This window comes from Gopherus evgoodei, chromosome 2 (assembly GCF_007399415.2).
Source record: "Gopherus evgoodei ecotype Sinaloan lineage chromosome 2, rGopEvg1_v1.p, whole genome shotgun sequence".
Lineage (NCBI taxonomy): Eukaryota > Metazoa > Chordata > Testudines > Testudinidae > Gopherus > Gopherus evgoodei.
Genome location: NC_044323.1, coordinates 211,709,913 through 211,737,832, shown reverse-complemented (window position 1 = coordinate 211,737,832; position 27,920 = coordinate 211,709,913). Strand labels below are relative to the sequence as shown.

Genomic DNA, 27,920 nt, shown 5'->3' with positions numbered 1-27,920 from the left:
AAAAATTCTATTCCTACCTCTATGTATAATGATCTTTTAACCAATACTCTCTCCTTAATAAATTTTAGTTTAGTTAATGAGAATTGGCTGTAAGCATGTACTTGGGTAAGATGTGAAATATTCACTGCCCTGGGTGAATAATGTGTCCAATCATCTGGGACTGGTAGAACTTTTTATATGTTGAACACAATTTTCAGTGATCCTCCTCATATTCGACTTGGCTGTCTGGAAGGAAGTCCAAGGCTGGGATGCTTTAAGGGAACTTTTTTGGCTTCTGGGTAACAAGCAAGGTTCTGCGGAAGCTGTTTTGTTGCTGGCTTGATGACTCTAAATATTAGAACCACCATCAGTTTTGGAGGACTGGCTACCCCATTATTTGCAGTTTGCCCTAATTGAGCAATTGCAGCATGGTCCCCCTAGGACCCCAGTCACACTGAGAAACTGGAATATCAGAAGGAGCAAGTCCTGTGGAAAAGTCAGTTCTCTTTTTATAAACCAAGGAGAAGAGCCAAAAAGAATCAATATCAGTTTACCAAGAAAAAGAAAAATCAGTGTTTTAAGTGGACATTTTATTGGTGTATTGGCACCCGCCTTCCAGGTTTAGACTTATTTTTCCTTCATCCATTCCCACCCATATCTATACCTATAAAAATATAAAGAAATCAGCCATTTCAAATTATGAGGCATATGACACCTTGTTTCAGGTGTATGTAACTCATGTTTAAAGATTTACTTAAGGCTAAATAAACATGTTCAGCCCTGCAGTAAGTTTTCTTTTTCTTCTAAACCAGAAAATGGAGCTTGTTGAAGAATTGTTTTAGCTACCAGAAACCCATCAAAAAGAAGAAAGGATGTTTTACTTTAAAAAAAAAATTCACAGATTTAAATAAAGGCTGAGATTTGGCAAAAGTAAGTTTGGCAAGTGACCAGTTCACAGTTTATTCCCAAGAGTTTTTGGAGTGTTGAAAGCTGGATGACAAAAATATTTAAATTATGAGTAATAACAATGGAGATAGTAAATGAACAACTTTTAAAAGACATTTAATAATGCATTAAACAAGTACATTGTGAAGACAAAACACTGCATGTCTTCAAACACTTGAGGCATGTATTAACAGAGGGCTGAAACATACCCTGTAGCAACGCTGTTATAAGATAGCTCTAACTCAAAGCTGTTTTAAAAATATGTCTATTTTAAAAAGCATTTAAAAACAAACTAATTTTACCATGGAAAAAGTTGTTCACAGGGAAATCATAAAACAAAAGGAGAGAGAGAGAGAGAGAGAGAGAGTGAGTGTGTGTGTGTGTGTGTGTGTGTGTGTGTTTAAAATAGCATTTCTGAATTAACTTTTGTAATGTTCTAAAACTTCTTCTCTAATTCCAGTGTTCCAATGCTTATTGGGTTGCTTTTTTCTAGGGGTTCACAGGAACTCCCTACATGCAGGTTTCTTACTCTCTCATTAGAAAAGATAAAATTGGGATCTATTTAATACAAGACATGAAAAAGACACTTGTCTGCTTGACAGTGGAGAGAAACATTCCCTAGTGGATGGAGGAGGGGTTGCTAAGCCATGAATTTCTGCAGAATTCAAACTTTCAATTTACAAAGGAATAACTTTTAATTCTTATGGTTGCAAATGTCATCTTCCAAGTAAGTGAGAATATGGTGCTATCTTCCCTTAGAGTGAACCTAGGCCAGCCTGCATGTTTTCTAAACATCACTGTTTTTGTCTCCACTAATTGCTAAATGCAGTGAAACTGTCAAGAAGCACATCAATTTAATTCTTCTAATGTTTTACCAATATATGAACAGCAGCATATCTGGGCTCCGCAGCTATTCACAAAGGAGAAGAACCCAAAAATATTGAGATTGGGGAGGAGTAGCAGAGAACCCAATATATACCCCTATAGCCACCAAGAGAGGATGATGATGCAGTATTGATACTCTCATTTGCAGTTGTGGAGAGAAAGACAGCATGAGACTAGAAAAGAGACCCTTAAAGGGGAAGCGTGGTAGTTATGGCACAATGAGAAATGAATATGATTTTTCCAAGTTCCAACTCAATGTGAAAAGAAACTCAAAATTAAGTGTCCAATCCTGTGATGTTCTGAACTCCTTCAAATATTCTTGACTTGAAAATGTTAGAATAGATATCTCAATCGCTAAAAACAATTCATAAGAGAAAAGCAGAGACCCTTCACTAAACTGGTATAACAATCAGTTGGGCAAGTACTCTTATTTAATAATCAATTGTTTTCTCCCCTCCTTAAAATAAAGGCTCATGATCTAATTCTCAGAGGTATCCAACTCCTACTGGCTTCAATGGAAATTATGGATGTTCTGCAGCTCAGAAAACTGGGCATTGTTATTAAGGTTATTACTGAATGTTAATGAGTGTAACAGTTTAACCCTACTCCTCCCATGTCATCCCCCACACACAGCCTATTAAATGAAATATTTCTAATTTCCCTGTGAGTTTGTATACTCAACAGGTTGCTTTGAAATGTCAATGGTTTCTGAATGACCTAAGCAAACATATTCCACAATGAAACGTCCTTAATCAAGAAAATAGAGTTAGAGAAAAATAAACAGTTCCAAAAAACCACTAATGCAGTATTTTGAAGAAAGCACACATCAAACAGGAGTTTGTACCACACAGCTGAAATACAGGTTGTACAAGGATCCTGGTCTCCAGTGTTAGTAATGTTATTTGAGCAATAATTATGTGAGTTTACAATAGTTGTGATTTAAGAAAGAATTCATTTCAGAAGGTTGTGCAACCACTTTGCCAATGAAACTTTATTATCTCATTTACAAAACGTTCTAAATTTGTATCCGGAATGGTTTAAATTATGCTTAGTTAAAAATTAGCAGGCACTACTGTTTTCCCCATACACAGTTGTCAGAGCTGTCCATGTGTGGGGGGTGAGGGAGGAAAAGAGCAAATCTTTCAATAAAAACTCCAAACATTTGACATCTTCATGATAATTATAAACATATTAAATATCAGAATGTATTATTGTAAAATAATATAACTATATACAGAAAGTCATATGGAAAATTTATAGGATGGTTTCCGAAAGAATCTCTCTCAAACAAAATTGTATATAGCTGGATCAAAATATATGAATGGCTATGATTTACAGTCTTTTAATCAGCCTAAAAATTAAAAATTGTGCTTCTGAAGAAAATTAGGACTCTGAAGGAATCAAATTCAACAACAAGCAAACACAATGGGGAAATGAAAGAGAAAGTGGTGTAAACTTAAAAAAAAATACACCAACTCCAGAAATATTATTTTTCCATCCTTCTTTATATATAATCAATTATGAGGAAATAAAATGTAAAAATCCCAGCTGATTTAACCAAGTATGATCATGGCATAAGGAAAATGAAGACAGTCACATTAAACAGCAATACCATCATTGTAGCAAATAGGTAGTATTCTTCTAAAAATCAGCACTCCCATTCTACACAAATATGCCTTTAAAAAAAATTTTACACTTCTCCCCCATTAGCGGTTATAGGGATCTCGGTTATTTCCATGATCAGAATTCTATTTTTCTATGGCGTATTCAGTCAGATTTTGCACAGCCCCATTTGTGGGAAGGGAGGGCAGGACAAAGGTATCCTTTGGTTTCTACCCAACTCACTTGCCTCCCATCAACTACTTTTCCACTGAGACCTGGCACAATTTTACTCTGAGCTCTTCGGAGTCCAGGAACTGATCTTTTCCAAAATTAGTGAGTGGGGGGAGAGAAAAAAAATTCTAAGGAAACATACAGTGTGTCAGTTTGGAATGTAAAAACAGCTAAGAATCTGCAAGTAAAATAAACTTAATTTTCCTTTTGCAAGCTTACAAGGCAGACAGCCTTTTTGGTTTATGTTTAATACAGCACCTAGCACAACTGGGTCGTGGTCTATGACTAGGGCTCCTAGGCACTATGGTAATACAAATAATACATACTTAATTGAAAATATCACTTTTAATCATCTTAGGTGCTCTTAGCAACATATATATATTGTAAACATTTACTTTAGTTAAGTCCGAAGTGTACTTTTGTAATACAAAGTTAAGAACTACGTAACTCATGAACTTTTCAGTAACAATTAACATTTCTGATTCTTAAAAAATGTGTAATCAAGTGTATATGCACTATAGGTAAATATCTTGTTACTCCAAATATAGCATAACCACTTAAGAAAATTATTACTACATACACCACCACCGCTTTGGGATTTTTGGTTAACACAGCACAAATTAGTCTGGGGTATATAGCCTGAAGGATTCTGGGAAATAGCTCACAGGGGAAAAAAGTGAGTGGTTTTAAAGTTGCAAATAAAAGGTGACCACAAATACCTTGAATGGATATCCCAATTGGCATTTCCCATCTCTACTGCTGTTCTAACATCCCCAAATTTGTTTTTTTTTCAAAATTACAGAAATTATACATTTTCTGATTTTCAAACAGAAAATCAGAAATTCAACCCCCTTTTAAAAAAAATATCAAGTCTATTGTACAATTTTCTAGCATTCAGAAGATGTAAACATTCCAAGAAAAAATGCAAATTTCTAAGCAATCTCTTCGTTAAGATCTGGAACATGAAATTTTATTTCAAGTGGAGAACTGCAATCTTTGGCCACATTTACTGAAGAAAAATTCTCTCTGCCCCACCCATTCACTCTAAAGAGTATTATTCCATAAACGTATGCTCATAAAAGGATGAGCAGTTCAATCATCTTAACAGTTTGTTTTGTTTTTTATAGTATGGCACCCCCACCCCCCAAATTGGCCGGTGAAGAGTGAATCATTTATTTTGTAATTGAGATTCTCTAATAATCTGTTTGTAAAGAAATATTGCTTTTAAAACATTTAACTAAAGTACAAAAATTCAGAACTCTTGCAGAAATCACCCATTTGGTAGCTTCAGACACTAAAGAAAATATGAAGGTTATCAAAAACATCCAACATTTGACATACATTGGGCTATATATATATTCAGTGGTTATATGAAACTGCAGTTTTGTTTACAAGGTTTTCAAATGAAACCTGAATCTCAAAGCCAAACTCACCAAGTTTTTCTCAGTATCTATACAAACACACCAAATTTTGCCTTATTGTCCATTCAAAACCAAAGATCCCTTCCCAAGATTTGAAAATAAACCCAGACTTACTAAGTGCTCTCAAGCGTTTCGGTAAACCAGGCCCAAATCGTTTCATTATGACATTTTTGCTCGCTTCCAATTAGATTATTATATTTCTTTAAAATAACACAATGTACTTCAGTCTTTCCCTATCCTGTCTATAATTTTGACATACAAAATGTAATAGACTAATGGAAATATAACTGACTATTAATAATGCTATAAAACAATATCTTTGAATTTAACATCTTACTGTAGGGCTGGGGGGGGGGAGTCCACCCACACACTATGGGCAAGAAGATTACCTTGGCAAGTGAGGGGCTTATACCCTCAATTTCTGCAGAACTTTTCAAAACAAAAGAAAAAATTAAGTTTTAACACTGTGGTTGCAAAAATCAGCGTTGCAAAAATCCTCATTCCATATGCGAAAGAATGAAGGGCCAGGATGTCTTCTCAATTCAAGCCCTCTGATGCTGTTGGGTTTTTCAGACAGCAGTGAAATTAACAAAACCCATGTCATTTTCACTGGTGCTATGAAGAACCCTGTGGCAGCTATGAAAGTGACAAGATCAGGTAAATTCCACTATGATGTTGTTTTGGGGAAAAAATGCGCAGAGGAACACATTGGTATAGTCACAGAGATGAAATGGAATGGAAAAAGCTGAGAGAAGAGCAGAATTGTAGAGCACACCCCCAGGAGGCTGTTGATAGGAAATGGTAAGCCAAAAAGCAAAAACAAAAAGATCATTCTCTCTTTCAGAAGCCAGATGGAGATAGAACTAGGGTGAGGATGAGACAAAGCTTTCTGTTGCCCTATATCCTGCTCCCAATTTCTCACACTAAAAAAATGAGTATTTAAGTCTTAACTTATAAAATACGTTATTCTGTTAGCAGCCTGGCTGCCTTTACAGCAATTACAATTGACAATCTCATATCACTCATAGACTGCTCATTCCATCATAGGCAGCTAAACAGCTATCCCCCACCAAACTTCTACAAATTAGTCATTTTATTCCCTTGATTCCCTCCCATGGGTTCTGTTATTAATTCCCATCTTTCCTTATACCTCCTGACTCTATTATCACCTCATCCCAGACCTCATGGCCCTCTGGGTGACACCACAACTTCCCCCTGGATTTTCTCCTATCTTTCTTCCCATGTCTTCTCTCCAGGCTGTAATGTAGACAAAGACATGTGTGTTAGACCTCTAGCTCACACCACTTGAAGAGGAGAAAGGAGCACTACACCAGGATTCAGCACTATGTTTTCTTTCTACCTTGCAGCCAGCCATATAGTAGGAAAGCAGCCAGAAACATCTGCCCTTTCCCTCTCCATACACAGTTTATCAAAGGGGTTTGGGAAGGCAAGGGGAAAAAGATGGTGATGTTTAGGTTAGGTGTTTAATAAGGCTGCATTTTGCCAAGATCAGCTTCTTAAATTAATTTAAGTTTTCCCATCAGTCACAGGTGTTTCCAAGATACTGCACGCTCCAATAGTAGTTTGGTTAAATAATATTTCAGTTTTTAACATTTATCTGTTAAGGTACACATGGATATTAGTCATGTAGACTACAGCTCTGCTTTTACACTGTACCACACATCTGACAGTGTTTCAAGCACACATTGTGTTGTTATTCAATAGTGGAGGAGCAGATTACAACATGAATCTTCTATTCTCTCCACCAATTTAGTGGTGCACTTCCCAAAAATGTCCATTTTAAAGTGATATTGCACATTTGATCAGAATACTGCAGCTCTGTTTGACCAAGGAGCATTGTCTAGCTAGTTTCTTGGACTTGAACTTGCACTGAAAAGGAACAGTGGATTATAATATATTACACACATAAATTTGGACATAATCCCAATCATATTATTACAATTTTCTGGCAATTGAAATTTTGGGCCAACATTGGTAGACAGTGTCCATTTAAAGACTCTTTCACACTTGTGAAAAGTTAAAACAACTTGGCACTCTCTCTGGTAGCCAATTGTATCCTTTAAGTAGGAACTCTATTCATTCAACTGAATTGCTGCATTAAGGGGAACAGTTGGTTGGCATGGAGAGGATTGGGTTGATTGACAATGTCCTTTAGTCCCAAAGAAATTGCAGCAAGAGTTTCTAAAAATCACAGTGGGTCTCTCAATAGATTAAGCTAGTTGAAGATGATACAAGTACAGAATGTTTCCAGGGAGCAGTTGAAGATTCAGTGCATTTCACCAGTCCAAAAGTTACTTTTGTGTCTTGTTTGTAAATTTAGTAGCTCAAATTTAAAAGGAGAACTCCTGCTTTGACTTTTAAGTCAGCACAAGCTACAATATCAGCATCAAACACGTGCTGAATCTGTAGGGTATGGTTTGTGGGATTTCTGCAGAACTACAGATGCTTGACTGAGAATTTTGTGGATCTTCATTCTTACATTTTATGGTATTTCATTATGCCCATAACATTTTGATATAAAAAGGTACTCAAATTTAGCTCTAAGTATTTTTTAAAATTCAAAATTTCAAATGATTACAATCATTCTTTTTGTCCCCAAGTAAAATCATGCAGTGCTTACTGAAAGAAATCAGAGTGATCTATTAAATGAATGCTTCCAATAGATGGAATCATTAAAAAAAATTGTATTTATGCATGTTGAAATACTGCAAGAAATTAATAAGACACTACTGCATATATAAGCAATGCATTCAAATTGTAAACACTTTTGGATACTTTGGCTTTTGATATCCTTCATATTTACAATTTGGACATCACTGTATAAAATCTAGTAACTATATAGAAGGCCATAATATGTCTTCATCCACTGAAGTTAAAGAAGTTATTCTTGATGAATACTGGAACAAAGGCAGGCAAAAATTTGGTCCAGTTTTTTTACTTTATTTTGTTTTCTTTGAACACACTTGATTTTCCTTCGCACCTGGTAAGATTATATAGAGTTGTCCACTAATAAAACACTTTGAACAATAACCACTATGATTATAACATGAAATACCTGGCATAAATCCCAACATTCAGTATATTGTTTGTTAAAACAAATTGGAATAGTCATGTCAGCATAGTTGTGCAGGCATAGCCCCCTATTGTAGTTGCAGCATAGAGACAGAAGAGTTCTGCTGGTGTAGGAACACTATCTCCCAAATGACATTAGGCTTGTCCTACTCCTGAAAGTTACATCAGCATAGTGCTGGTCAGGATGTGACTGATAACTACTCTGACAAAACTCCCAATGTAAAGGCAGGTATGTTGACAGAAATGGGATTCTGTCAATGCAGCTAATGTTTGTGAAGGTGGTGCTCCCATACTGATAGAAAAACAACTCCATCCATATTGGTTGTGTCCACGCTAAGGGCTGGTCTACACTGGAAAGTTAGATCAACACAGCTATGTCGCTCAGGGGTATGAAAAATTAACAACCTGAGAGATATAGCTAAGCTGACCTAAGGCCCAGTGTAGACAGTGTTAGGTCAATCGAAGAACTCTTCACTCAACCTAACTACCATCTCTTGGTAGGGAGGATTTACTGCAGTGACAGAACCACCTTTTCCATCCCCTGTAGGAAGTGTCTATGCTACAACTGCACAGCTGCAGCTGTGCCGCTGTAGTGGTAGCGTAGACATAGTTTATGGGGTTATGCCAGCATACACTCTGTAGCGGACATAGCCTAAGCCAGCAGAAGCACTCTTCTATGCTACGTCTATAGCTATGCTGACAAAAAATTTTTGATGTCGTTAGGGTGTGTCACTGAGTGACATAGCTATGTCAGTACAAATTTGAAGTGTAGACTGGGCTTTAGAAAATAGGGCCAATTTCACTGCTAGGATAAGCAGATAAAACTTTTCTTTATTTTATACCTCAGTGAAGTTGACTTCAATAGAGTTGCCTCCACTTATTCCACCAGAGAATCTGGACCTATCGTGCAAAGACTAATCCAGCTAACTTTCATGACAACAGGATCAAGCCCTAAAATAAGTAGGCTAAAATCTCAGCAAATCACACTAGATGCTGACATTTGTCTTTGCCTAATTAGCTAATAAAATTATAGAATTAAATTGGTGTACTGAGCAATTTAAGGGATGGAAAGTGTTATTTTGATTTTGACTGAAATCATGTGACCTGCAAATCAGAAGCCAGTCAGATCAAGGACTTAAAAAAAAAAAAAAAGAAAAAAAAAGAGTTCACTGCATTCAAAGGATTTAAATAGTGAAGGATTTACCGTTAAATTTGTCTGCCCCGTCTTTTCAGATTAAAAAGACTAGAAACTGAAATCAATGATAATTTCAAATCTCAGCCAAGCATCATAAAAATAACTTTGAGTTAAACTGTCACATTACTTCTAGCCTCAAAATGGCTCAAAAACATAAACCATCCACTTGTGTGGATACTGCCTATACTATATAAAAATGAGATGACTCAGTCTAAAAAGATGAGATATTGTACACATTTTAAAATATAATTCATAAAGTTGTAGTGTGGAAAATACAACAGAACTGTAGAGTCTAACTTCATTGTACCGACTACGTGTTAGGTTAACCACCATTTCACCTTGCACACATCAAATCAAAATAGCATTCAGAAGTCCTACAACAGCTCAGACTTCTCAGGTGTTTAAAAGAAAAAAAGAAAGATACCTAAATTTAACCACAACAGTATACTACTTCTACCAATAGATAATAGGGCTGCAAACAAAAATGTTCTTTGCACAAGTCAGACCAACCCAGAAAAGATAGTATATGAAACAATTTTATCACTTCTCCTCGGGGTTCATGGATAAATTGTTAGTTCAGCCAGAACCATAATTAAACACTACTACTTAAGTTTCTATACATTAAGAACAAAGAAATACTTCCCAGAATTTACAAATGAAAATTGATTTCTTTAAAATTGATAATACACAATTCTTCAGATGGGGGGCGGGTGGGGTTTCCAATTAAAAATAAAAGGGGACTTCAAACTCTGCAATTCATAAATCATGCTGTTGTTTTTTTTTAATAATTTTAAAATGCAGTGATATTTTTGGAATGTTACATGAACCTCACTGTAGCTAAGGATCAGTCACCATTTCACTTGATGTATTTGCATTTTTAGATTTTTCATCATTTTTCATTTTTATTTTGCCTATTGAACTGATATACAATCCCATAATACTTTAAGAAAACAGTTTGAAAACAAAGATTTTATCATTTCCATGCACACTTCTTCCCATGAGTATTCTGCAACGTGCAATTTCAACCAGTTGGTCTTTCAAACTTGTAGATCTTTTTGGCTATTAGAGACCAGACTTGAGCCTTACACTCAAGGAAACCACATTGCTAACTACCAATTTGATACTGCATATATGTATCCTGCAATGGATAAACTATATGAATTGCAGCTGAAGGGACAGAAGCTGGAAAACCATAAAACAGGTGCCCTTACAGGTCTGAATGGAGGGGCTACTGGGCCAAACTTTAGTAGTGTTGGACCATGGGAGTGCAGGACAGGCAAAGGGAGAGAGCAGAGCTGGGCAGCCAGGGTCAGGAGGAGCTACCCTAGCTTCAGATGAGAGTGGAGTGCTGAGTCAGGGGCTGGGGATAGGCTAAGAGGGAAGTGTGGAGCGTTGGGGGACGATGAGGTTAAGGGCTGGGATGTTGGGGGCCGCAGCCAATGGGGCTGAAGTATCAGGAGCTGGGGCCAGTGGGGCTTCAGTGAGTTGGATGTATGTCAGGGCTTCTGGGATGTGCGGGGTTTGTCAGAATAAGTGGGGGCTGGTGGAGGGCTGTTGGGGTATATACAGGGTTGGCAGCGGCATTGGCGGATTTGTGTATTGGGTGGGAGGAGGGGCATTCTCGGAGTTGTGTGGTGTGGGGAATATATGGGCCAGGAGTGCTTTAAGGAAAGTGAATCCTCTCCCCAATTTCTATAGCGTACAGGGGTCCAAAATTCTTTCATCTGGGCCTGGCAATGGCAGACCTCAAATACGTATATTTAGATAGTACATGCACAGATGCAAGAGACCACTATGTTATTAGACCATCAGTTTAACTCATGGTTCTAGATTAATTCCTTAATGGAACATCCTTTACATTACATTGTGTTATTGGTTAAAGTAAATGCTCCTTTTTCTACCCTTAGATAGCAGTAATACAAATATTAATATGTTATGTCATGTATATATGTTGCATGCATTCACTGAAGCGATGCAAGGTTGGTATGAGCATTTTTGAGATTTTTCTTTCAGAGGCGGTGAAAGCGTGTACCTCATAATCTTTAAATTTCCATTAAAGCTTATATGAAAGGAGAAAACAGTGACCCGGCCCTAATTCTAAATTCCTTTTCCTGTGTATTTAAGTCAAATTCTAACAATTTTGTTTCATTGACTGAAAACACCTAACAATACTTATTTTAGAATGTTATTAATTGATCCACAATCAGGAATAGAAGTCCTACCAAAGAAAATCAAAGACGTTCTAATGATTGTGGTGGATAAAGGTTTAATATTGTTATTTAATTACACTTTAAATACCATCCATCAACAAGCACTTGTTTGTTCTTACAATTAAAACTGTAAGTGTATTAAATAGGCTTTTAAAAGTTTTAGCAGTTACCCCAAGCACTGTATTGTTTTCCTCCCCAAGCTAAGCATTTCATAAGCTTGGCTTAGCAGAAGCAACTAAGGCAGGGGTGGGCAAACTACAGCCCGCGCGCCAGATCCGGCCCACGCAATTGCCCCCTGTGGCGCCACAGGCCTCACACTGCTCTCAGAAGTGGCCAGCACAATGTCCCTGCAGCCCCCAGGCGGAGGGGCAGAGGGCTCTGTGCATTGCCCTTGCCTCCAGGCACCGCCCCTGCCCCCCGTTCCCACTGGCCGGGAACAGGGAACCACGGCCAATGGGAGCTTCGAGAGAGGTACCTGAAGGCACAGCAAGGGCAGCGCACGCAGAGCTCTCTGACCTCCCTCCCGCAGGGGCTGCAGCACTTCCTGGAGCAGCGCGAGGCTGGGGCCGGGAGCCTGTGCTGGCCCTGGTCCATGCTGCTGCCACCCCAGAGTCGCTTTAGGTAAGCGGCGCTGGGCCAGAGCCCAAACCCCACTTGCACATCGCCCCCCAACTCCCTGCCCTAAGCCCCCTGCCTGAACCATGCACCCCTCCTGCACCCAACCTCCTTCTCTGAGCCCCCGTTGCACCCTGCGTCCCAACCGCTGCCCTGAGCCCCATCCCGCAGTCTGCACCCCTCCTCTGCCCCAATCCCTTGCCCTGAGCCCCTTTCAGCACCCTGCCCCACACTCCAACTCCCTGCCCCGGCCTTGCATACAATTTCCCCACCCAGATGTGGCCCTCAGCCCAAAAAGTTTGCCCACCCTTGAACTAAGGGGTGCATCATGACCACTTCAGCTTTCTACCGCCCCATTCCTGTTTTGTTTTTTGTTTAAAAAGGCCAGACATATACTGTAAAGCAGATGAGACCCTAGCTATACTTGTACCATGAAGTTCATGGTATGATTAAAACATAGTTATAGCCTCATCTGTGTTATGAGACTGGGAAATGCTTGAAATGCGCATAGAAGAGAAAGTAACAATGGAGGACCTGGGTCTCTTCCAGCATGGTTGTTTCTACAGTAATATTAACAAGCCTTAAATATCAGATGGCTAACAAGGACATCTCCCACAAGTTTCCTCAGAAGTGAGCTATGGGTCTGATCTGCAAAGATTTACACACAAGTAACTTTGCTCATGTGAACAACCACCTTATTAATGGGGTTTCTCATGTAAGGTTATTTGTGTGTTAATCTGTAGAATCAGGCCAGGTAGATAAATACTATTAAAGTATTCTTTATTCTTTTCCATCTTTCTCTACTGGGTGTTCTTTACACCAGATATTATTCAGCGGGCATGCAGATTTATCCACAGGAGATTTTGCCCTGAAGTACCAATCGTTTGTGTGAAGAATCATTTTAAATGCAGCAGCAGCGTCAGTATTTAAAGTGTACACAGCTGAGCTGGTCAACAGTTTGCTCTCATATGAAACATTTTTGAAGCCATGTCTACTCTAGTGAGCTCACCACAGCACAGCTGTACCGATGCAGCTGTGCTGCTGTAAGATTGCTCATGTAGCCGCTCTATGCCAATGAGAGCGAGCTCTCCTGTCAACACAATAAAACCACCTCAACAAGCGGCAATAGCTATGTCGGCAGGAGAAACTCTCCTACCAACATAGTGTTGGGCACACTACCACTTATGCCAGCAAAATTTATGTCAACTATTGGGTGTGTTTTTTTCCCCACACTGCTGAGCAACATAGATGGTAGCGTAGACATGATCTGAATATCTAACATGTGTAGCACACATCTGAAACACATTCAAGATCACAAGAAACTCAGCAAGTTGTCTCCACCCCCAAAATGCAAACAGAAAACAAAGCCACACTGAAAAAAAATTATCTAATTTCCTGTGCAGCCTCCTGGAGTACTCAAGAAACTGAAAAACAAGTATCAGTCTGAGGTTTTAGTGGTCATTACTTCTCTAACCATATCCTGTAACACTACATATTACTACTCCTGACAAGAAAAACAAATCAAAACAAATCCCCATCCTCAGTCCTGACAGCTGAGATTAACCAAGGCACTCTCAATGACAATCCCCACTGTGGTACATTAGGAGATTAGAGCTCTCAGAGAAAGGTCCTTGATTTTGGAATTAACTTCTCCTGTTGGCTGACAGACCACGTGGGTCTGTATACTCTTAAAAACACTACAGCAATGGAGGGGTATTCCTGTTGCTGTAGTTCAGAGGTTCTCAAACTGGGGGTCAGGACCCCTCAGGGGGTCACAAGGTTCTTACATGGGGGGTCATGAGCTGTCAGCCTCCACCCCAAGCCCCTCTTTGGCTCCAGCATTTATAATAGTGTTAAATACATAAACATGTTTTTAATTTTTAAGGAGGGGTCACACTCAGAGGCTTTCTACGTGAAAGGGGTCACCAGTACAAAAGTTTGAGAACCACTGCTGTAGTTAATCCACCTCGAGAGGCAGTAGCTAGGTCGATGGAAGAATTCTCGTCTACACCAGGGGTTAGGTTGGCATAGCTATATCTCTTGATGGTGTAGATTTTTTACACTCCTGAGGCCTGGTCTACACTACAATTTTAGGTCGAATTTAGCAGTGTTACCTTGATTTAACCCTGGACCCGTCCATACAACAAAGCCCTTTTTTTTTTGGACTTACAGGGCTCTTTAAATCTATTTCTTTACTTCACCTCTGATGAGGGGATCAGCGCTGAAATCAGCCTTGCTGGGTCAAATTTGGGGTAGTGTGGATGCAATTCGATGGTACTGGCCTCTAGGAGCTTATCCCAGAGTGCTCCATTGTGACCACTCTGGACAGCGCTCTCAACTCAGAGGCACTTGCCAGGTACACAGGAAAAGGCCCGTGAACTTTTGAATTTCATTTCCTGTTTGGCCAGAGTGGCACGCTGATCAGCACAGGTGACCATGCAGAGCTCATCAGCATGATGTGCACATTGCTGGGGCACACTGCCCAGCCCGTACTTTGTGAGAAGTCTGTGATCATGTCTATGCCCTCATCACTCTCGTCACTGAGCTGCTGTCGCCTCCTCTCCTGGTTTTGCGCAAAACAATTGTCTGCCATTGCTCTGAGGGGAGGGAGCGGCGACTGATGACATGGCTTACAGGGAATTAAAATCAACAAAAGGAGTGGCTTTGCATCAAGGAGAAACACAAACAACTGTCACACAGAATGGCCCCCTCAAAGACTGAACTCAAAATCCTGGGTTTAGCTGGCCATTGATTTCACAAATCTGGTCAATTTCTTGTTTTGATCCACTCCACCTTCTACATCTTAGGCTGGCAGCAGACGGTGCAGTACGCTGGCTAGCCACTGTCATCTTCTAGGTGCTCTGCAGAAGATGCTGCATTACGATTGCTAGCCATCATCATCTCCTGGCTGCTCACCAGAAAACAGTACAGTATGAGTGCAAGCCATCATCTCCTGAGTGCTCAGCAGAAGATGGGAATGACCTGGCTGAGTCACTCCCATATCTGCCCAGGTGCCCCGACCAACCTCACTGAGGTCAACTAAAAGAGCACCCAGGAATATGATGACAATGGCTACCAACTGAAATGCACCGTCTGCTGTCAAAAGGCAATGAGCTGCTGCTGTGTAGCAATGCAGTCCCATGTCTGTCAGCACCCAGGAGACATATAGTGACGGTAAGCTGAGTGGGCTCCATGCTTGCCATGGTATGGTGTCTGCACAGCTAACCCAGGAAAAAAGGCACGAAACAATTGCCTGCCGTTGCTTTCATGGAGGGAGAGAGGGGCCTGACCACATGTACCCAGAACCACCGGCGACACTTTTTGCCCCATCAAGCATTGGGATCTCAACCCAGAATTCCAAAGGGCAGCGGAAACTATGGGATAGCTACCCACAGTGCAACCCTCCGGAAGTCGACGCTAGCCTCGGTACTGTGGACGCAGTCTGCCGACTTAATGCACAAAAGTGAGGACACACACAATTGACTGTATAAAAACGATTTCTAAAAAACTGACTTCTATAAATTTGACCTTATTTTGTAGTGTAGACATACCCTAAGGAGACAACTATACACTGAAACTAAGTCTGTTGATCTCCAGGGCATGTGGCAAGGCCAATCCATTTACTCAAACTTTTGCCTGAAGTAATGGGTGAGGAAGGAGCTGTTATTTGCTATTGCTCCAAAGTTCTTAGTTTCTCTCAACGTCAATTTAATTATGCTTTAATCTGCTTTTTAATACACACTTACACTTTTGTAAAGGGAATATTTTGATATCTTGAAAGTAATATTTTAAACCAAAAACTAACATAAAACCCATTTATAAACATGTTTATTTCTGTTACTAAAATCTTAGCCCCTGTGCACATGCGTAACTTTATCCACAGGAGTGGTCTTACTGACTTCAATAGGACTACTAGTGCGCTTACGTAAAAACTTAACATTGCTTGCTAGATGAGCCCTAGCAGAGTCTTTTACTTCAACAGAACCAAGATTTAGCCCTTTAAAACTAAAATTTAAATACTTGACCAAGAAGAAAACAGCATCATTACCATAAAATTGAAAATACACTTGGGAACTTTTCCAGATTTGTCTTTACAGAAGGTGACAACTAATTATGTAATACAGGGCTGTTGAGATCTCAGTCACTGGTTTGAATCTTTCCTAGCACAGAAGCCATAGAAAGTGGTTACCATACCACATCTGTGAAGCGGTTTATATAAAAAGAATCAGCGATTGCCACAACACAAAAGCCACCAGTATAAAAAGCACCCTTGTTGACATTCCCAGAGAGGCCAGAGATTTAAGTGAACATGAACATTAGCCTATCTTCTCACTCAAAGACGGTGACTCCAGGAGAAGGATTACATCACACTAGTAGGGTGGTGTGGGAAACTGCATTTCCACTGTCTGTGCTGAATCTACTCTGAGTATTAACATCTTTCACAATAACTGTCCTCAGAGCATTTTCTTCTAGAATCTCTCAAACACAGCTAATGTTTGTTTGGGTTTTTGGGAGGAGGGGGGTGAGAGAAAGAGAGAGAGAAGAAGCATGCTATTTGACAGAGCTCATTTAGTCAAACCTAGTAGAATAATCTAGTGTTCTTGTGATACAGTGTTTGTTTTGGCACTGACATTAATTTTTAAATTCTTAACATCAAATTGCTTGTTCAAATTGTTTAGATTATGAAATTAGTGTAATCAGTTCAACAAACAGTGAATGAAGATGAAACAGCCTACTTTTCCTAGTAGTGGCTTCAACATCTGGACTAGTCCACCGAAAATGTGTTGCTTATGTTTTTCTTTTGTCCATACATGGTTTTTACAATAGAAAATATAGAACATAAAGTCATGTTACCACTTAATTCATAAAGCTTTGGTTATATAAACTGACATTTGTCACAAAACAGATATTTATTAACTTGTCACAACACCACACATTTACCACAGTGGAACACAGTTCTGATTTACTCTCTTGGAGTTGCTGGAAGTATACTGCATATCAGAACAAGAAGGTAAAGCCTCTTATCTAATAAAAAAAATTGCTTTCTAGAGCAGAAAATTTTCTTGTTCGTTATGTTACATGAATATTGGTAAAAAAACAGCTTGACGTTTTCAAATAATACATTCTGCTGTTCTATGTTACTTTGGTATAATATATGCCAGACTTAGTGTCTGTAGTTAAATGCCGACTTCACTGTTTCCCAATATTCTAGAACACTTCAATTGCAAAATTTTCTCCTAGAGGCTATCAACCATATTTAAGAAAGAAATCTGACCTATAAGTCCTCCTCCTCAAAGGAAACCTGCACAACACTTTCAAAAGATGAGCCTGGAAGCTTAAATTCATAACTTTGCTAGACACTAAAAACCATGGACTGAATGGACACTGCATTTATGACTTTTCTAATCTGTAACCCATGAACAATGCTACACCCACAGCTGCTTAATTTCCCAAACCTGAAGAAAACTTCTGTGTAACCCCAGAAGTTTGTCCTTCTCACCAACATAAGTTGGTCCAATAAAAGATATAACCTCATCCACCCTGTCTCTTTAAGAAAGTTTCGCAGTTTAAATATATTTTTTGATGTAGTTCTTTTTTTCTATAGAGCTAAAATTCCAGTTTAGTTGCAGGTATAGGATTGAGGACAAAAAAAATAAATCCACTTTACAACATAAAATACAAATTATATATACTTTGGGCCCAATCATGCTCCCATTGACATCGATCAACTTCAAAAATTCAGGATCTGAGTCCAAAGTAATGAAAGATTTATGAAAACCAAACAAAAGGCCTGAACAATTACTGTCAGTGTTTTACACAAGTCTTTTTCTTGTAAACTTAATTGCACACATTGTATTGTTTTTTTCTTTGAAACTTGATACAGTCCTTCTGATGTGTAAGCTTCATTTATGTCAAACACTACCTTGTCCTGGGACTACATATCAAGTACCTGATTATACAAAAGTTTTGTATATGCTTAGCTTTATGCACGTGGACTCAATGGAACCATTTGTAAATAAAGTTATATACATGCTTAAGAGTAAGGCTCATACCCAAAGTTCTACTGGTCAGTAAAGGAGTCAATTTTGCAATTTATTAAGTCAGCAGAAACAGCTGTGTTAAAACTGTATTACAGAATTTTGGTGGTGACACTAACACTATATCTGAAAGCAAATTTATTGTAAATGTCTGTTTCATGCTCTTACAGTTTCTAAAAGAAAAAAATATGGTTTACACTGAAGTTTCACATCTTGGATTTGTGAACAAACGTTAATTCTGTCTGAGAAATGACAAAATTCTATTTAGTTTTATGAAATTGTCAGCATGTAAAAAAGGCAAAACAACTTCATTCCCTGACAATATTCTCTACATTACAAACTGTTTTCAGACAGGTTTGCTCTAGGATCCCTCAAAAATAGCTAATTCTAACACGAACAAACAAACTTAGTTTTAAATGAGGACAAAAATTCTTCAGTATGTTTGGGGAAATCTACCTTGAGAATAAAGTTATATAGTGTGATATTGTACTTTGACAATGCAAAATGGAGCACTTCATATCAATGTGCGTACAGGTTGTATGGAGTTGCATATATTACAATAAATGCAAGCAAGTGCATGTATCTCAGTCGAGGTATAAGATGTGTGTGTGCGTATATACATACATACACACACACATACAGTATGGCCCCTATCTTATGGGAACCATGTACATGAGTAACTGTGCAGTGCAAATAGTCCCATTCAAGTCAATCTGACTACTCACAGTGTCTAAAGTTAAGGACAAGCCTTTGTAGGATTGGAGGCCTATGCATTCTCTCTATATATTCTTTTAAAATACATATAAAAGAAGACTTGGTGAAGTGTTCTGATTGAAAAATATATAAAACTCAGCCATTTAAAGTAACCATGCCTCAGCTAGACACACAGATATAATAAGGCCTAACAATGAATGGAATATACAATACTACATAATAATTAAACAGTGGGGCCAAATTAGTTGATTTGGAAGTCAATTTTCCATTTCCTGACTTTGCCAGTTTACATTCTCAAGACACACTGCTTCTTTAACATAGTTTTGGGTATTTTTGCACTGAACTGACAAAAGAAGCAATTCAACCTTGGCCCATGCTATACTGGATATGGCTCATTATGAGCCAAGATGGTCAAAATTAAAGTCAAGAAACAAATGCTCTTCCGTCAATACCAGTGTAAAACATATGCTGCAGTAACTACGAGGAGAAAAGGAAAAAAACCTTGACCCTACTCCTCCAAGGCGCATGCTGGGAGCTGAAATGCCGAGCAAACTGAAAGGGGTGATAAGTGAAAATGAAAAGTGGAGCCTGCAATGAACTTGTTTGCTCTTTCACCCACTCGCAAAACAATGAGACACGTTGTGGTTTTCAATCATACCAAGCCAGGGAAGGCAGAGACCCCTCTCCCCAGAACAGCTGTTGCCAGGCTTCAAGCGGCCAACAGACAGCAGCCCCTGCCACCCTTGCAAGGAACGGGGCTGAAGGGTAGAGGGGAGCCACCAGCGCCCCGCACCTCAGAGATAGTCCCCGGGGGCGCAGCCACCCCCCAGCCCGGCCAGACATACGGGCTCTGCTCCCTGCTGGGCAGGGAAAAGTTACCGGGAACTTTCTGTCAATCCCAGGGGGGCAGTGGAAGGGGGCGGGACACCGCCCAGCGTCCTGCCCGGCACACGGAGCCGGCGGCGGGGAAGGGGCTCGCCCAGGGCGGGGAGGCGGCCACGCTGACTAGGGGCTCCGGAGGGGAAGGACCGGGGCCTATCGCTCTCCGGCCGCCGCCGCCGCCGCCGCCGCCTCTCCGAGGGTGAAGGCGCGGCTGGTTTCTCACCTGCTCCTCAGCCGCTCCGGCGCGGAAGGATTCGAGCCCCCTGCTCCTCCCGGGGCCGCCGGACCGGGCAGCGAAGGGGGGAGGAGGAATCCGGACGCGCTCTGCGTGCGGAGACTCGCTGCGAGAAGGAAGCTCCCCCGCCCGGCCGGCCTCCTGCCTCCCCCGCCTTCACTAGCGCTGCGGCAGCCCCATGCGCCCGGGGAACCTCCCCCTCCCGACCGCCCGCAGCCCGACTTGGAGGCCGCGGGGAGGAGCCGGGCGGCGGGGGCGCTCCCCGCCCCAGCTCCCCCTCAGCGGAGCGCGAGTTCAGCGTCCCGGCCTAACATGGCGGCGGTGGCGGCTCCTCGAAGTGTTCCCGCCGCAGTCGGGGTCTCCCTAGCAGACCCTAACCAGAGGAGGCGCCTCCGCGGCCAGGGCAGCCCCGCTGTCGGGGGGGGGCGGCATGGAGGGGCTGGCCCTGGATTTGGGGGGCACTAGGATAGGCAACGGTCAGGTCGGGTATCAGGAGCCATAGCGGGGCGCAGTATGAGCGGGGAGGGGGGGCTCCAAGTGTTTGCGGGGTGGGATGAGGCGGCAGGGAGGGGGTTGCAGGAGGTGGCGCTGGAGCAGTTTGAAGGGCTTCGTAGGGATTAGTTATATGGGGGCAGGGGCAGCACAGGTTTGGGGAGACGTTTTAGGGATTTTTTTTATTGGAAATTAGGAATCAGTAGTGAGGGAGCAGCCCCGAGAGTTTTTTGGGTGTGTGTGGGGGGGAAATTAGGAAGAGCAGGAATAAAGTGGAGTATGTTAGGAGGAAAAGAAGCTTTGGGACTTCTTTTTAGAGGGGTGGAAGAGTGCAGAGCAGGTCCCAGCAGAGCTTTATTTTCTCATCTTTCTTTTCTCCGCTGCATCTTACATTAGGACTGTGACTAATTCAGTGAGTAAGTTTTTAAGTACAGATATTAAATCTTTCCAACGACAAAATTCTTAATGAGAGAGTCTTTTAAAAATTGCTTTAAAGTATTCCCCAAGTCTGCAAACAAGTAAGATTTGGATGGCTCCCTGTATTTCAGTCTTTACCTTTTTTTAAACTTGTTCAAGTGAAACAGAAGAGCCGTCTGCGTCTTTCAGAAGTGCTTCTATTAGGCTCCTGCTGAGGGCGTTTACTACTTGCAGATCAGAGTCCTTAACTAGGAAAAGGTCAAAGTGACACAACAGAATACAATAAATAAACGTTTGAAGTAATGTGAGATTAGCTTTTACATCATCATTTCCTGCAACTTCAATTTCATGATTTAGCATTTCACATGTAAATAGTCTAAAGTAATAACAAGCAACAGTTTTTGTGAGGAAGAGGTAAACTTTAGTCTGCACAAAGGGAATTACCTCCTGCCTATAACTGGCCTTAATCTGTTGACCATTACTTTCATCATGATTTTTCCAGTACTGATGATAAGCTTCTACCTAAGAACAGAAGAACGGCCATAGTGGGTCAGACCAAAGGTCCATCTAGCCCAGTATCTGTCTTCCAACAGTGGCTAATGCCAGGTGCCCCAGAGGGAGTTAACAGAAAAGGTAATCATCAAGTGATCCATTCCTAACCTCTGCAAACAGGCTAGGGACACCATTCCTGCCCATCCTGGCTAATAGCCATTGATGGACCTATCCTCCATGAACTTACTAGTTATATTTTGAACCCTGTTATAGTCTATAATTATTTGGCTCAGCGGGATCTCTTTTCTTCAGGACTGGTATAACTATTGCCTTTAGCCAGTCATCGGGTACCTCCTCTTGTTCCCATACTTTATACATTTTTCTTAATGCTCTGATAGCACTTATCCCATAGGCTTTTAGCAGTTCAGCTGTAATATTGTCTATTCCTGAAGCTTTCCTTTTTTTTTTTTTTTAACTGAGACTTAAAGGAGTGGGTGAAGGGCAGCATGCAGGATTGGCTGCAGTCAGAAAGATTACAGTGCAGAAACTATAAAAGACAAACAGATGATAGGATGCCAGAGAAAATAATGTGTAATGTTTGATTTAAAACAAATGAGTTCATAGTTTCATATTTGTATCAGGAAGCAATTTAAAAAAAATAAATAAATTGCAAGGCAAGTTAATGTTTTAGGATCTGAAATTTCATTACCATAAATCCCACTCAATGTGATCTTGTTAAAATCAGTTAAAATCAGTAAAGTCTATCATTTGCTCACCTAAAATCACATTTTATAGAATTGATATTTAATTTACAAATTAAACACCAAGGTTTACAGACTCTCATTGGCAATGAATTACTTAACCAAAGAGTAGCAAGGAGTCCTGTGACACCTTATAGACTAACAGAAGTTTTGGAGCATGAGCTTTTGTGGGTGAATACCCACTTCATCTGATGCATGTAGTGGAAATTTCCAGGGGCAGGTGTGTATATATGCAAGCAAGAAGCAGGCTGCAGATAACGAGGTTAGTTCAATCAGGGAGGATGAAGCCCTCTTCTAGCAGTTGAGGTGTGAAAACCAAGGGAGGAGAAACTGGTTTTGTAGTTGGCAAGCCATTCAGAGTCTTTGTTTAATCCTGAGCTGATGGTGTCAAATTTGCAGATGAACTGAAGCTCAGCAGTTTCTCTTTGAAGTCTGGTCCTGACGTTTTTTTGCTGCAGGATGGCCACCTTAAGATCTGCTATTGTGTGGCCAGGGAGGTTGAAGTGTTCTCTTACAGGTTTTTGTATATTTCTATTCCTAATATCTGATTTGTGTCCATTTATCCTTTTCCGTAGAGACTGTCCAGTTTGGCTAATATACATAGCAGAGGGGCATTGCTGGCATATGATGGCGTATATTACATTGGTGGACGTGCAGGTGAATGAACTGGTGGTGGTGTGGCAGATCTGGTTAGGTCCTGTGATGGTGTCGCTGGTGTAGATATGTGGGCAGAGTTGGCATCGAGGTTTGTTGCATGGATTGGTTCCTGAGCTAGAGTTACTATGGTATGGTGTGCAGTTACTGGTGAGAATATGCTTCAGGTTCGCAGGTTGTCTGTGGGCGAGGACTGGCTTGCCACCCAAGGCCTGTGAAAGTGTGTGATCATTGTCCAGGATGGGTTGTAGATCCCTTATGATGCACTGGAGGGGTTTTAGCTGGGGACTGTATGTGATGGCCACTGGAGTCTTGTTGGTTTCTTTCTTGGGTTTGTCTTGCAGTAGGAGACTTCTGGGTACACATCTGGCTCTGCTGATCTGTTTCCTTATTTCCTCGTGCGGGTATTGTAGTTTTGAGAATGCGTGGTGGAGATTTTGTAGGTGTTGGTCTTTGTCTGAGGGGTTAGAGCAGATGTGGTTGTACTTCAGTGCTTGGCTGTAGACAATGGATCGTGTGGTGTGCCTGGGATGGAAGCTGGAGGCATGAAGGTAGGCATAGCAGTTGGTAGGTTTTCAGTATAGGGTGTTGTTAATGTGACCGTCCGTCACTTATTTGCACCGTGGTGTCTAGGAAGTGGACCTCCCTTGTAGATTGGTCCAGGCTGAGACTGATGGTGGGGTGGAAGCTGTTGAAATCGTGGTGGAATTTTTCCAGAATCTCCTTCCCATGGATCCAGATGATGAAGATGTCATCAATGTAGCTAGCGTAGGTAGAGAAGGGGCGTGAGTGGACGAGAGCTGAGGAAGCGTCAGCCATAAAAATGTTGGCATATTGTGGGGCCATGCGGGTGCCCATAACGGTGCCACTGATCTGGAGATATATATTGTCATCAAATTTGAAATAGTTGTGTGTGAGGATAAAGGCACAGAGCTCAGCAACCAGTTGTGCTGTGGCATCATCAGGGATACTGTTGCTGACAGCTTGTATTCCATCTGTGTGTGGGATGTTCGTGTAGAGAGCCTCTACATCCACGGTGGCTAGGACGGTGTTTTCTGGAAGGTCACTAATGCATTGTAGTTTCCTCAGGAAATCAGTGGTGTCACGGAGATAGTTGGGAGTGCTGATGGCATAGGGTCTGAGTAGAGAGTCCACATATCCAGACAGTCCTTCAGTGAGAGTGCCAATGCCCAAGATGATGGGGCGTCCAGGATTTCCAGGTTTGTGGATCTTGGGTAGTAGATAGAATAACCCTGGTTGGGGCTCTAAGAGTATGTTGATTTGTTCCGGTGTTAGTACAGGGAGTGTCCTTGGGTGGCAGGCCAGTCCTCGCCCACAACCTGCCAACCTGAAGCATATTCTCACCAGTAACTGCACACCGCACATAGTAACTCTAACTCAGGAACCAATCCATGCAACAAACCTCGATGCCAACTCTGCCCACATATCTACACCAACGACACCATCACAGGACCTAACCAGATCTGCCACATCATCACCAGTTCATTCACCTGCACGTTCACCAATGTAATATACACCATCATATGCCAGCAATGACCCTCTGCTATGTACATTGGCCAAACTGGACAGTCTCTACGGAAAAGGATAAATGGACACAAATAAGATATTAGGAATAGAAATATACAAAAACCTGTAAGAGAACACTTCAACCTCCCTGGCCACACAATAGCAGATTTTAAGGTGGCCATCCTGTAGCAAAAAAACTTCAGGACCAGACTTCAAAGAGAAACTGCTGAGCTTCAGTTCATCTGCAAATTTGACACCATCACCTCAGGATTAAACAAAGACTCTGAATGGCTTGCCAACTACAAAACCAGTTTTTCCTCCCTTGGTTTTCACACCTCAGCTGCTTGAAGAGGGCCTCATCCTCCCTGATTGAACTAACCTCGTTATCTGCAGCCTGCTTCTTGCTTGCATATATACACACCTGCCCCCGGAAATTTCCACTACATGCATCCGATGAAGTGGGTATTCACCCACGAAAGCTCATGCTCCAAAACTTCCGTTAGTCTATAAAGTGCCACAGGACTCTTTGCTGCTTTTACAGATCCAGACTAATACAGCTACCCCTCTGATACTTAAGCAAAGAGTATATACAGCATAGGACAATTCTGTTCTCACTAATGCTGGTCAATGGAGTTAGTTTGAATTTAAGGAGCAGAATTTGGACTTTAGGGCTCAGTTGTGTACTCATATAAAGAGGCAAGTTTTGTTGCCTCTTGTATGCATAGTTAATTTTACTTGGTCAGGTTTCTACTCAGGGCACCCTCCTCTTTACCTCTTGACTGCTGTCGTCCCTTAAAATCAGTATAAGGAGTGAGTGAATTTTGGTGCAATTCCTATTGTCTGAACAGTTCAACGTAGCCTCGCCATTTGTGCATATCAGTGAAGGTTTGTGTACTAGCCATGTGTAAATAGTTGTTTATGCAAAGTATCACTAAATATTATTGGAAAATTTAGCCCTCAGCTGTTTGTTATTTTAACTCCCAGAAGGGATGGTCATTATTTATACCACTATAAAACCATTTTTATTTAGATTAGTTAGCTGAAGGACTGGGGCTAGGGTGACCAGATTGCAAGAGTGAAATATCAGAACGCGGTGGGGGAGACAGACAGACACAGGTGCACAGCCCTGACCGGAGCCAGACGCACACTGGTCTGCCTGGCCCTGTGCTGCCAGCATGCCCTTTCCTGTTGGGGGTGGGCCCATGCTGCGCCACACAGCTCCCCTGCCCAGTGCCCCCTGGATCCGCTATGCCCAGAGCCCCCCCTACAAGCCTTTCACCACAAATGCGCATACACCCCGCCCAGCGCCCCCTGCCCACAGCCCCACCACAGCTGCCCAGCACCCCACACAGAACTCCCCACTCTCTAGTTTCCCAATACACACAGATTTCCCCTCCCTCCCTTCCTTCCTCTCTCCCTCCCAGTGCCTTTCCCACAGCCCCGCCACCAAAACTACACAATGCCCCACACAGACCTGCACTGGCCAGTGTCCTGACACACACAGATCTCCCCCACTGCCCAGCACCCCCCAACAGGCCCCTACTGTCTAGCACCCCAAAACAGACAAACGTCCCCCACTGCCCAGCACCCTCCACACCTTCACAGCTCAGCACCCTACACACATCTCCCAGACACTCATTCCATCACAGCCTGCCCCCTTCCATGACCACACTCACCAGCCCTGCTGGGAGGTCTCTGGCTCCTAGGGTGAGAGCAGCAAGGGGAATTTCCAGACTCTCCATGTGCTGCGCCTGCCGCAAGCGCGAGCTCCATGGCTCCCATTGGCTGGGATAAGTGCCAGTGGGAGCTGCCGGAACCGCAGAGCAGGGCTTGCAGGTGCCAGCAGCATGCAGAGCCCCCCACCCTAAAAGACAGAGGGACCTGCTGGGGGCGAGGTGGGGAGTCCCAACAGTGCTCACCTGGGGCGGCTCCCGTCCCAGGAAGCATCCAGCAGGCTGGTCCCTCTGGCTCCTAGGGTCATGGGTCAGGTGGGGGGGCAGAGGGCTCGCTGCCCACTCCCGGCGCCTGCAAGCCCTGCCCCTGCAGCACCCGGCACTCCTGCCGGTGGGCGGACGCCGGGAGCTGCCCCAGGAAGCGGTGAGTGGCGTCGCTGCGGTTGGACGGTCCCTGATACTGGGACTGTCCCGATAATTTCAGGACATCTGGTCACCCTAACTGGGGTGCCTATGCAACTCTAATACAACCACTACTAATGAAAAGGCAATGAAGTATGTGTGAGCAGGAGAAGGAACAGAAAGAAAGAAGGGGAAGCGGAGACAAAAGATAGAAGGAGGAAAGCCAAGTTGTATTGGGCATCTTTATGGATTCACTGATGGATGACCAAAGGAGAAAACAAAAAGAAACCCTTTGAGATTTTTGAAGATGAATGGGCTGAATTCCTGAAGAACTTTGACAGATGAATCTGATACATGAGGAAATTAAAGCATGTTACACTTTATAGACAGTAACTGGAAACATTTAAGGAAAACTGATAACTTATTAAAATGAAGGAGGATTGTATTGAGGCTTAGTGAAAAAAAGATACATTTTCAGCGGTTGTACCCTGCTCAGATTTTTTTTTCTTCCTGCAAATGTCTGTGCAGACCAAAAAGTCCCTTGCCCAAGTCTGTCCCTCACACCAGTACCTTAGGAAACTTTGGGTTGCTGATCTCTTACCTCAGAGCCTCAGCAATAAAGGACTTCACAGAGTCTCCCTTCTCATCATTTTGTTTCTGGACCAATTCCTCGGTTCAGTAGCAGTCCATTGGGAGCACAGCCCCTCAGCTCTGTGGGGGAATTGCAGTCCCCCTCCTCTGTTTTCTGCTGCCCTCTTTTACAAGGGTCAGGTAATTAAGTTCCATCTCTCAGGTGCTGCAGGCAGAGCTAATCAGCCAACCAGTTGCGGGCCTCTGAACGTAGAAGAACGGTATCTCTTAAACCTTCACAGAGTTATAGAAATCCTTTGCGTGGATTCTATATTTCTCTGGGTATATGGCATATATGATTTTTTTAAACATTTTATACAATGTAAATACATAAATATAGGAACACTTATGCCTCAATTCCCCAGTACAGCATTTTTGTTGGCAAAGTGAATGCAAAAGACAGTGGCCCAAATTCCTCTCCAAGGCAGCCATACTGAAGCAATGAATTTAGCACCCCCCATTGTTCTAGGCACTGGGCAATCACATAACAAAAAGATGATCCCTCCCCCAAAACCTAAGTCTTATTGATTTCATTGGTACTACTCATTCACATGCATAACTATGTGCAAAATTCGGGGCTTTTTATACACAGGTGTTTCTCTGAAATTTCTCTGTTTTTCTAAGTTAAATATGGCAGTTAACATGATAAAATAAGAACTAATTCCTTAGCATTGGGTCTCTTAATAAGTTCTTTTGGTTTTTAATAGTGAAACACCTTTACTGCAAATCATGTAAGTTATGTATGAATCTGGTAATGCTGTAAGACGATTGAGTGTGAGGATGCTAACTGATCAATTTGGTATTGTTTCTTTTTTAAATTTTTTAAA

At 41.8% G+C, this 27,920-nt stretch overlaps 1 protein-coding gene across 2 annotated transcripts in view; it reads right to left on the bottom strand.

Annotated features, from left to right (window-relative positions):
* The window catches only part of YES1 (YES proto-oncogene 1, Src family tyrosine kinase), a 71,523-nt gene extending 44,226 nt beyond the window's left edge, over positions 1 to 27,297 (bottom strand). Inside the window, exons 1-2 of one of the 2 annotated variants that reach the window (XM_030552869.1) lie at positions 27,065 to 27,297; positions 21,093 to 21,202 (exon numbers count right to left, since the gene is read on the bottom strand). The gene's annotated coding sequence lies outside the window, so the exon portion shown is untranslated. Of the gene's footprint in view, positions 1 to 20,033; positions 20,222 to 21,092; positions 21,203 to 27,064 lie in introns of those variants that run through there. The other variant, XM_030552868.1, reaches the window with a different exon arrangement.
* Between the last annotated feature and the right edge of the window lie 623 nt (positions 27,298 to 27,920).